General features: G+C 42.1%; 1 long non-coding RNA gene across 6 annotated transcripts in view; it reads right to left on the bottom strand.

The window, feature by feature from the left end:
• The window catches only part of LOC137226275 (uncharacterized), a 55,019-nt gene that overhangs the window by 5,531 nt on the left and 37,428 nt on the right, over positions 1-12,060 (bottom strand). For 5 of the 6 annotated variants that reach the window (XR_010944276.1, XR_010944278.1, XR_010944275.1 and 2 more), the window contains 2 exons: positions 2,008-2,205; positions 1,508-1,600 (listed from right to left, as the gene is read on the bottom strand). This is a non-coding gene — a long non-coding RNA (uncharacterized lncRNA). Of the gene's footprint in view, positions 1-1,507; positions 1,601-2,007; positions 2,206-4,541; positions 4,704-12,060 lie in introns of all 6 variants that reach the window. The other variant, XR_010944277.1, reaches the window with a different exon arrangement.

Genomic DNA, 12,060 nt, shown 5'->3' on the forward strand with positions numbered 1-12,060 from the left:
TTGCATTCAAAGCCACCTTGGATGTGAAAACCTTAATGATAAAGGCCATTAATCACAGATACATCAGGAGAGGTGCTATCACAACATTGTTACAACTGCAGCAGGGAAATATAGCTCAGGTTATATATATATATATATATTTTTTTTTTTTTTTTTTTTTTTTTTTTTTTTTGCGTTACGCGGGCCTCTCACTGTTGTGGCCTCTCCCGTTGCGGAGCACAGGCTCCGGACACGCAGGCTCAGTGGCCATGGCTCACGGGCCCAGCCGCTCCGCGGCATGTGGGATCTTCCCGGCCCAGGGCACGAATCTGTGTCCCCTGCATCGCAGGCGGACTCTCAACCACTGCGCCACCAGGGAAGCCCTCAGGTTATATTTTAATGGTGTTTTGTGATAACTCAGATAAAGAGTTTAAATTGATGATGCAGAAACTGTTCCATCATCTGTGTGGGTGTGGGTGTGGGTGTGTCCCCAGCACCCCTACCCTCCTCCCCCTGTCCCACACATCAAGTTTTTTTCCTCTCTCAGTTTTTTCTTTCTGTGTAGGGATTAAGTATTACAGACAAGGTTGACTGGGCTGAGTTAGTCATAGTGAATCCAGATTTCAGGGCAACCTCCAAAAACACCCATATAGATCACAGCAAGGACTAAAACCTAAGGGTTAATGATTCGGCATTTTCCAAAGTCTGAAGTTCTAAGTATTTATCCAGATGCTGCCCAAGGGCTTCTATTGCTGCAGTGCATCCCTGCGCTGCCAGGCAGCTGTAGTCAGCACTTTTGGGTGAAATGGCCCCTCCTTGGTTTCCGACCAGGCACTAACTCTGGAGGGAAATTCAGACTCCTTGGGGGTGACCTCAGGACACCATGCTCCTCCGAATCAATTCTGCCTCCCCTTCTGTCAATTCTTCCTTCCAAAGGTTGTCTGCTGTCCTGACCTGAAGGTGCAATAACTGTGTGGTCAGGAGGTAGGAGTAGGGTGGGAATTATAGGATAATTTTTTGTTTAATGGTGCACAGTGAAAAGAGGGCTTTGATTTAGCACACTCTGTGCTCAAATTGGGGAAAGGGAGAAGGCCTTTTTTTTTTTTTTTGCGGTACGCAGGCCTCTCACTGTTGTGGCCTCTCCCGTTGCGGAGCACAGGCTCCGGACGCGGAGGCTCAGCGGCCATGGCTTACGGGCCCAGCCGCTCCGCAGCATGTGGGATCTTCCCGGACCGGGGCACGAACCCGTGTCCCCTGCATCGGCAGGCGGACTCAACCACTGCGCCACCAGGGGAGCCCGAGAAGGCCTTTTTTAATGCTGTGTATTACAAAGTGGGCTTCCAACTAGCTGAAGTGTTGTTCAAGCAACAGACATTTTCCATAAAAGAATGTTCTTCGTCCCAAGGAGCAGATTAGCACCCACAAATACTTTTAACCCATATAGAACAAATAAGTTACTCCCTCTGGGGTTGAGGTAGAGGGGGGTAACTTAATAGAACCATTATTTATTTTTAGAATGTACACTTACCCCACAGGCAAACCACAGGGTAGAGGTCATACCAGGATGTGCTCAAGATAGAAGCCACTCCATTGCCAAGTTCTTGTGGCTTGCTCTCAATCTCTGGGGATAAGAGGGTACAAGTCATTTAGTGTCATTCTGGAATTGACCCAGACCTAAATGGGCTATTTAATATCTTGCTTGTCCTTTTGTTATAATTTGGATACACAGTAATAATAACTGGAGCTAACATTTATGAACCTCATTAAGCACTGCCCTAGATTCTTTACTCGATTACTTGTTTCGTGCTTGCAATAAACTGTCGTGCAGGCACTATTACTTTTTCATAAGTAAATAAAAAACCTGGGGCACAGAGGTGCCCAGGTCACATTGATGGTATTCCGGTCATCTTTTGTCGCCTAATGAATTATCTCAAACCCTAGTGGCTTAAAGCAATAATATTACTTTACTGTTACCTCGCTAGAGGTTGACTAGGCTCAGCTGGGCAGTTCTTATTTAGAGATTCTCACCTGGGGTCTCACACGCCGTTGCAGTCAGATGGCAGCTGTGGCTGTTTCCCCACTCATGTGTCTATTGACTGGGACCGCAGATGGGGCTGTCATGCAGAACCCCACAATAACCTCTCCATGTAGCCTGGACATACCTATAGCATCACAGCTGGGCTCCAAAAACAAGCATCCTGAAAGGACCAATGAAACCTGTACGACCTAAAATAACAAACAAAAAAAAACTTTTTATATTGAGTTAATTATAGACTAACAGGAAGTTGCAAGTATAGTAATAGAGTCCCATGAACCCATCACTCAGCTTCCCCCAGTAGTGATCTTCTGTAACTGTAGGCCAATATCATAACCAGGAAATTAACCATACAATTAACTAGACTGTGAACTTACTCCATTTTACCAGTTATTACATGCCCTTATTTGTGTATGTGTGTGCCTGCGCCTGTGTTCTGTGCAATTCGATTTCACGTTAAGATGCATGTAATTGCCACCACAATCAACATACAAAACTGTTCCATCCAGGAACTCCCTTGTGCTATTTCTTTATAGTCACGCCCACTCCTCCCCACCCTGATACCTGTCCCTTGGCAACAGCACACCTGTTCTTCAACACTATAGCTTTATCATTTCAAGAATGTTACATAAATGGAATCGAACAGTACATAACCTTTTAAGATTGGCTTTTTTTTCACTACACATAATGCCCTTCAGATCCATCCACTTGTGCATGTATCAATTGTTAGTTCCTTGTGTTGCTGTGTAATGGTCCACATATGCCTTTTAAGACCTAGTCTTGAAAGTCACATAGTTTTACTTCTATGACAATTAGAGACCTGTCCAGATTCAAGTGGATAAATCTGCCCCCTACCTTGATAAAAGTGGAGTCAATATCCCCTTATAAGAAGAGCATAAGGGGGCTTCCCTGGTGGCGCAGTGGTTAAGAATCCACCTGCCAAAGCAGGGGACACAGGTTCGAGCCCTGGTCTGGGAAGATCCCACATGCCATGGAGCAACTAAGCCCGTGCGCTACAACTACTGAGCCTGGGCTCTAGAGTCCGTGAGCCACAACTACTGAGCCCGCGTGCCACAACTACTGAAGCCTGTGCACCTAGAGCCGGTGCTCCGCAACAAGAGAAGCCACCGCAATGAGAAGCCTGTGCACCGCAATGAAGAGTTGCCCCTGCTCTCCGCAACTAGAGAAAGCCCGGGCGCAGCAACAAGACCCAACACAGCCAAAAATAAATAAATTTATAAGGGAAAAAAAAATAAAAGAAGAAGAGCAAGAGGAACAGGAGGACTGTGTGTCCATCTGGGAAAATGTAACCTGCCACAGATGGTAAGTGGCAAAGATGGGATTCAAACCCGGGTAGTTTGACTCCAGGTCCCATATTTTTAGGGTGACAACATGGCCATTCTTGCCGCAACAAAGGGAATGAAATCATTACAAACTTAATTGAAGAACAGGCTGATAAGCATATTTTAAATATGCAACATTTGTTATATTTAATTTAAAGAGTTCGGAGACAATTAGGAAAGGCTTAGCGACATTAGAATCCTATATGTTCGCTGAAAAAAAAATGATGATAAGAAACATTTAGGTAAGCATCCTGGAAGTAAAAAGACAGATATTATAATTCCTTTTTCATTTTACAGAACTTCTGATCTCCTAGCTTTCTGTTGACTGGAAATACTCCATGAATGTTTACTACTTAGGAAGATCTCTAACAGAAGTTGGGACCTAAAAAGCCCTATCTTAGAGGTAGACTGTCCAGAATACTTTTCTGAGAGGAAAGAATTCTGGAACCACAGCACAGTTACTGCCCCAAATAAGTTAATCTTCTGTCCTCTCTAGGACTATCACTAGCCCATAGGCACCTCTGAGTGAATTAGGAGAAGACACCCCTTCCTCTGGGCAGATGCAGCCTGGCACCAACTCTCATAGCTTAGCCTTTGTTGCTGTGAGATAATAGAAAATGTATATATTCATCTCTGCTCCCAGTTCCTGGCACAGAGCTCCTAAAACCCTTGTAATTTCCTAAATAGATACACCAGGAGCATCTTTTATTCTAATATGGGTCTTTGACCCTGCATCCTGACACGAAGCTCCTAAATCCCTTGGAATTTCCTGGATAACAGGAATGTATTTTGTTCTAATGAGGTGACTCTTGGTGGGCTGCTGGATGGGACTGGTCATCAGAAAGACCAAGCCATGATTAGAAGCTTGAAACTTTCACCTCCACCCACCCACCCAGTTCTCTGAAGAGAGGCTGGAAATTCAGTTAATGTTCAATCATGCCTATGTGATGAAACTTCCATAAAAATCCCCAGTTGGCACTTTTATGCTCTGAATAAACATAGCAATCAGTTGAGCTCTACCTCCTGCCCTGCAGTGGTAAAGGGTAAACCTAGGATGATAATTCAAATCTCTGTTATTCCAGGGTTTGGGTTCATCACTAAGCTGCATCCATTTCTCTCTCCAAAAGACAAATAAAAGTACTCTCATTTTTATGGCTAAGTAATATTCCATTGTATATATGTACCACATGTTCTTCATCCATTCCTCTGTTGATGGACATTCATGTTGCTTCCATGTCTTGGTAATTGTAAATAGTACTGTAGTGAACATTGGGTTGCATGTATCAATATCTTTTCCAATTATGGTTTTCTCTGGATATATCCCATTTGCAGCAACATGGATTGACCTAGAGATTATCATACTAAATTAAGTCAGACAGAGAAAGACAAATATCATATGATATCGTTTATATGTGGAATCTAAAAAAATGATACAAATGAAGTTATTTACAAAACAGAAAGACTCAGAGACTTCAATAACAAATTTATGGTTACCAAAGGGGAAAGGAGGCAGGAGAGGGATAAATTAGGAGTTTGGGGATTAACATACACACACTACTATATATAAAATAGATAATCAACAAGGACCTACTGTATAGCACAGGAAACTCTACTCAATAATCTTTAATAACCTATATGGGAAAAGAATCTGAAAAGAATGGATATATGTATATGTATAACTGAATCACTTTGCTGTACACCTGAAACAAACAACATTGTAAATCAACTATACTTTAACATAAAAAAAATTAAATTTAAGAAAGTACTCTTAAAAACAATCTACAGAACCTACCAACTTTTCACTCTATGTTAGAACCTTGGAAGGAATGAGACTAAGCTCTGTTCAAATATGGTAACAAAAAAGTTGGATTTAATCAAATAAATCAGAGAAAGTAAGGAATTAGAAGTGAAAAGGAAAGTTCGAGAAAAAAGCCTTTCACTGATTTTTTTGGATTTCCCCTCAGATTGTCACTTGCATACTACTATGTTATACTGATTACCATAGTGGGTTCATTTATTCCAAATTCCGAGATGAAGAGTTTACAGTACAGTATTTGTCATCTTTGTCATCTTTCTGAATGACGTTCTTCATAGAACCCCCTTTCAGAGCATTTCTCAGCACAGTACATGCCTTTAGAATGTAGCATAAATTCTAAAAGAAATTGAGGAGGCAGGAATAGACTGGGATAGGACTCCTCATTATATAGAAAGACTTGTTTAAGCAACTATTGTCACTCAAAACCTAGAGCCCGTGTCCAGTCATTTACTCTAACAAATCCCACGCTGAAGAACATTCTCAGCACTGGCAGGGTGTCTGGGCACCCAGTGCCCCACTCCACCAAGCTAGACAAGGCTACAGCAACACTCCCAATCACCCCTGAGTTACAGCGAGTAGATGCAGAGTCCCTGGGCCCTCCTGGACCTTGGGTGCTACCAGGCTAAGAGCAGCCAGAAGTAAACCTGGCCAGGCAATCACAGAGGTTTCTTTTATGCAGAGGTGAATGCTAAAGAGGAACACCTTCCATAACAGCTCTGTTTGACACCCATATGACATTCCTGGCCTGACCCCGTGAGTCTGTGGCATCACCACTTCTATACATCCAGAGCCGCCATTTTAAAATGTCCCAGTCTTGATGGTGTGCCAGTGGCATACAGCTGGGTGTCCACAGATGTCCTCAAACTTTTTTTTTTTTTTTGTGGTACGTGGGCCTCTCACTGTTGTGGCCTCTCCCGTTGCGGAGCACAGGCTCCGGACGCGCAGGCTCAGCGGCCATGGCTCACGGGCCCAGCCGCTTCACGGCATGTGGGATCTTCCCGGACCGGGGCACGAACCCGCGTCCCCTGCATGGGCAGGCGGACTCTCAACCACTGAGCCACCAGGGAAGCCCTTTTTTTCTTTTCTTAATTTTTATTGGAGTATAGTTGCTTTACAGATGTTCTCAAACTTTGTAAAAGCACCATCTCCAAACATATTTCTCTATTAGTGCCTTTATCTTATCCTCAAGAATAGGAGGTTATCTTTGAATTCTGCAGAGAACCAAACAGTGCTTGTTATGAGGTAGCAAGTTTTGGCTGATTTACAACCCCGGCAGAACAAATTCTATATCTAATCACGGTTGGGCACGATTGCCTCCCCACCACCTTGCATATCCTTCCTTTAGAATAATTTTTGTATCTTCCAAGCTAACATCTGACAACTTTAAAACTAAGGAACATCTTCTTTGCATTATGTAAAACAAGATTGGCAATCTTTAACCTTGGTGTCCAAATTGGCCCATTGATTTAGGACACAGGTCATCAAAAACAGTCACATTCTCTCTAGAAACTACTATCAAAATCTAGGGCATATGTGAGAATATCACCAGGTGTGGGTCATGCTGCCTTGAGAGAAGCAGGGAAAGAGCTATAAAGAGAACCCAGAAACAAGGAAACGAACAATGGTAAGAGGGAGAGAGATTTTCACCTTTTCCTCTCCTCCACCCCTGCTCTTGGCTCTAGTAGGTTAGGGAGTCTTCTGTTGCCAGATTTAATAAATAAAAATACAGTCTGGGGCTTCCCTGGTGGCTCAGTGGTTGAGAGTCCGCCTGCCCAAGCAGGGGACGCGGGTTCGTGCCCCGGTCCGGGAAGATCCCACATGCCGTGAAGCGGCTGGGCCCGTGAGCCATGGCTGCTGGGCCTGTGCGTCCGGAGCCTGTGCTCCGCAACAGGAGAGGCCACAACAGTGAGAGGCCCGCGTACCGGAAAAAACAAAAAACAAACAAACAACAACAAAAAAAATACAGTCTGTCTAGTTAAATTTCAGATAAATGATGAATAATTTTATAGTATAAGTATAACCCTGTGGAATATATGGGACATACTTATTCTAAAAAAAATTATTTACTCTAACTGAAATTCACATTTGACTGGAGCAAACTGTACTATGGTGAGAACAGCAAAGATTCTGAAACAAGGCGAACATAGATTTAAATCCTGCAAAATTGCTTATTATTCATGAGCCTCTGGCCATGTCATGTAGCTACTTTGAGCCTCAGTCTCCACATCTTCAGACGAAGAAATGACATTACTTCATAGAGTTGTCATGGGGATTAGAAATAAGCAAATGCTGCAGCTAGCGAGTGCTCAACAAGATGATGTCCTCTGGTTAATCCTCTTAAATTGTTGTTATACTTTCTGCTTCATTCTTCTTTCTACTTCTGATCTAAAATACATCTAAAATCCAAATATTTTTACAGCCTTCTTCTCCCCCCACCCATTACCACTCCACTTCATGTAATATGGAGAACACATATTAATTTTCCACAGCTTTTTCCCCCACTACAGATAATTTATTGTCATAGGAGCCATAAAGTGTCATAAAACTATGGCATTTTCATTTGCAGCAACATGGATGGGCCCAGAGATTATCATACTAAGTGAAGTAAGTCAGACAGAGAAAGACAAATACCATATGATATCACTTATATGTGGAATCTAAAATATGACAAAAATGAACTTATCTACGAAACAGACTCACAGACATAGAGAACGACTTGTGGTTGCCAAGGGGGAGGGAGGTGGGGGAGGGAAGGAGTGGGATTTCGGGGTTAGCAGATGCAAACTCTTATATACAGAATGGATAAGCAACAAGGTCCTATAGGGAACTATATTCAGTATCCTGGGATAAACCATAATGGAAAAGAATATGAAAAATAATGTATATTTATGTGTAACAGAATCTCTTCGCTGTACAGCAGAAATGAACACAACATTGTAAATCGACTGTACCTCAATAAAATAAACTAAAAAAAAAAGACAACTATGGCATTTTAATTCCCTGGCTCAAGATAGGCCTGGAGGGTCCTGCAAAGTTGAGAGCTGGGACTATTGCAGGGACAAGAGAGCACAGTGTGATTAGAGGGGGTTACAGCACAGAATACCAGCTATCAGTGTTATTCCTTAACCACCGAACAATAAATGAAGCTATTCACTGGAGAGAAGCTAAGAGTTTAGTAGGTCTCTCTTCCTATGTAAGCTCTGGAAAAGCCAAAGGGAATGATTTTTAGGGTTAAAAAATGGTTTTGGCTTCTCCCCGCTGAGTCGTTTAGGAGGAGAGACAGGGTTGCAATCCAGATCAGATAATTACAACTGACCTACTGACAGCTGTAACCACACTTAGAACACAAACTGCTGCAGAGGGAAGGAAATGTGCTTGGAAAGTTTTATTAATAAAGCATAGCATTATGAAAGAAACCTCACAGACATGAAAAGAAATGCTTACTTCAGAAACCACAAGCGTACAAATCCTGTCCTCCATCACCTACTGGAGCAAACTCTACAACCCAGGAATTGAAGGACTGCTTTCAATAGCTGAGGGGTCCAATGTACTCTGGAAAATTTTCCAAAATCTCTCTTTGTCTGCTCACACAAAATCCTGGTGATGCCCCATCATACAGGGAGACTCAGCTGACAGTGAGACTGATGACTCCACACAATGTTAGGGGGAAAGTAAATGGAGACAGCCATTCTATCAGCTTCTGTCAATATTTAAATGCACCTGTCCCTTAATTCAACAATTCCACTCTGAAAGATCTCTCTTAAGGACATGCTTATTCACAAAGTTAAATATGTATTTTTAGAAAACTGTCACTGCGAAATTGCTTATTGTAGCAAACAATTAGAAATATCCTAAATGTCTCTCAATAGAGGAACAAGTGAATGTATGACAGTGTAGTTTTACTGTGAAATATACACCACAGTTAAAAAGAATGAGATATGTTTATATATCCTAATAAAGAGAGCTTTCTAAGACATATTTTAAGAAGGCAGGAGAACTGCAAAAAATATCAGTATAATCCAATTATATTAAAATAAACAAGTGTTTCTGTATTTACCTGTGTATGTAAATGTTTAGTGTAGTGTCTTGAGTGATGTGATAGCACTTACAACTAGAGAAAAAAGATTACTGGGGGAAATGGAGGGACGTCCCCACACATTGATTCAGTATACCTCTGTACCATTTGAGTTTTTAACAAGGTGTATATGAGAATTAGTTGTATCATTTTAACTACTCACTCTTAAAAAGAAACGTAAAAAAATTAAATTAACTACTTTGAATATTCTCCCCAAATCTTATTTACTTACCTAAAAGCTCTACTTTTTGAAACGAATCACAGAGAAAATCTAAATTGTGTACCTGCGGCAAATTCACATGTATCTAGGATTTTCTGAGCATATTCGCCCAGGATTCTGGCATTTAATTGCTCCAGAGGTGGAGGAGACTCAGAGAAAGAATTCACACCCTGGATCAAGTAAAAATACTCAGGCTTTGCTCAAGGATTCTGCAGAACCATCCAAAAAGAGGAGAGGGGTCGTTTGTGAGTACACATGGATAATCACGGGGCTCCTCAGATTGCCCTCAAACACAGGGAATTATAACAAAGTCGTAGAGGAAGAGGCTGTTTAAAACACTAACCAGGGCTTCCCTGGTGGTGCAGTGGTTGAGAGTCCGTCTGCCAATGCAGGGGACACGGGTTCGTGCCCCGGTCCGGGAAGATCCCACATGCCGCGGAGTGGCTGGGCCCATGAGCCATGGCCGCTGAGCCTGCGCGTCCAGAGCCTGTGCTCCGCAACAGGAGAGGCCACAACAGTGAGAGGCCCGCATACCGCAAAAAAAAAAAAAAAGTTTCCCTCAGATTGAAGGTTAGTGTAACTGCAATAATGGAGCATTACCTAGGATGTTCCTAGGTCTTTCACATGTCAGTGTTTCCCAACCTCATCTGCATATTATAGGAACCCCTGGAGAAATGTAAAGAATATGGATGGCTGAGTTCTACTCTCAAAGATTCTGAGTTAATTGTTCTGGGGAGTTTTAGAGGCACCTCAGGTGATTCTAAAGTACAGCCAATGTTGAGAACCACTGATGCAAATAGAATCTTGGTCTAACTCTGCAATCCCTGGTCCTCCAGACTTGCCCAGATACGCTCAGACTTGTCAAAATCCTAGGGTGAGCATAGTCATAGCTTTGTTACCCTTCAATGTCTGGTCTCTTGTGTTCACAGAGAGGATTACTAAATCTCATCTTATTTATTTATTTTATTTATTTGGCTGCACCGGGTCTTAGTTGCAGCACGTTGGAGCTTCGTTGCAGCATGTGGGATCTGTAGTTGTGGCATGCGAACTCTTCTTAGTGGAGGCATGCGGACTCTTAGTTGCAGCGTGTAGGATCTTGTTCCCTAACCCAGGCCCCCTGCTTTGGGAGCGCAGTGCCTTAGCCACTGGACCGACCACCAGGAAAGTGCCTTTTCTTTTTTTTTTTTTCGTGTAAAACCTGTGAGCTATGCTCACATATGCTGGCTTACCATACACTATCTATGTGTGCACGCAGGGTTTTTTCCCCCTACCAAATGCAAATGCTAAAAACACTACCATCTGGTCAACCCCTGCTGACCCCTAATTGTTCAACCAATAAGGGCAAGAACATTCCTAAAAATGAGAGCAGAGATTTTATCTGTTAAATGTGTTCAGAGTTCTCATTACCTTCAGAACATAAAACAATTTCCCATTCCAGATAATGTTTAGTGAATGCATGATAAGCACAAAGCGTTATTATGCATCTTATTTGAGAAGCACAAAGATATTGATAGAAAACACGATGTTTACACTGTAGGAGCTTACCACTGAAATAAGGAGATTCAACATAAACCACTAAGAGAGTACTTTTAAAGAGCAAAGGATGAATAAATACAATTAAGATGCAAACATTACGATATTAACGACTACCATCTGTGAAAGACCTGTAAGTGTCTCAGGTCAAAATATATTTTATATATAGAAAGTTTTTCTAATGTTTGGAACAACCTGTGAGGTAGATTCTCCCTGTGCTTTAAAGAACAGAGAAATAAAGTGCAGAAGTTAAGTAATTTACCCCAAATGACAGAGTTACTATTCCATTATCATACTATGTAGTAGTATTATTCTTCAGTAATTTAAATATACATTTTGATGAAGACAAAAAATTCATACCAACATTCTGTGAAAATGTAATTCCATTTCCACGGTATCAAGTCAATATATTACATGCAGCTATCATGACTATTTTAGGGATTTTAGAAAGTTTAAAGAAGACATTAAAATGTCTAGTGAAGAAAAAAAAAAAATGTCTAGTGAAGATGCAGTGCTTGGGAAGTCAGAGCTGATAAAATGACTTCCCCCAGCAAACCATCCCCCTTTCCATCCGTGGTTTCCTTATGTATAAAACATGGATACTATTTTTACACCTGCCTCAAGGACATGCCATGAGAACAGAGAATTTCCTCACTGAGGTGTAAGAGTGGTTTTGTTTTGATTTTAATGTCCTGAGATGAAGAAGTTTGAGAGGTGGGTTTTCTCCCAAAGCTAAAGCAGCCAAGGTGGAGGGTCTCACATTTTCCTGGGTTCTTCCAAGGCTGAATGTGTCCTCCATGGGGGTTGCGAGGAGGAGGCAGCAGGCTGGCCCCAGCCAGAGGTCACCCTCCGTGCCCGGCAGGTGGTCCTGGCATTGTGGCAGGACAGGCACACTGCTAGCATTGCCTTCACCAATGAGTCTTTTTTTTTTTTAGAAGTAAAGAATGTCTGGGCTTTTTAAAATTATTATTTATTTTATCTCTTTATTTTTGGCTGCGTTGGGTCTTTGTTGCTGTGCACGGGCTTTCTCTAGTTGCAGCGAGCAGGGGCTACTCTTCA

The sequence above is a fragment of the Pseudorca crassidens genome, chromosome 6, assembly GCF_039906515.1.
Source record: "Pseudorca crassidens isolate mPseCra1 chromosome 6, mPseCra1.hap1, whole genome shotgun sequence".
NCBI classification, from domain to species: domain Eukaryota; kingdom Metazoa; phylum Chordata; class Mammalia; order Artiodactyla; family Delphinidae; genus Pseudorca; species Pseudorca crassidens.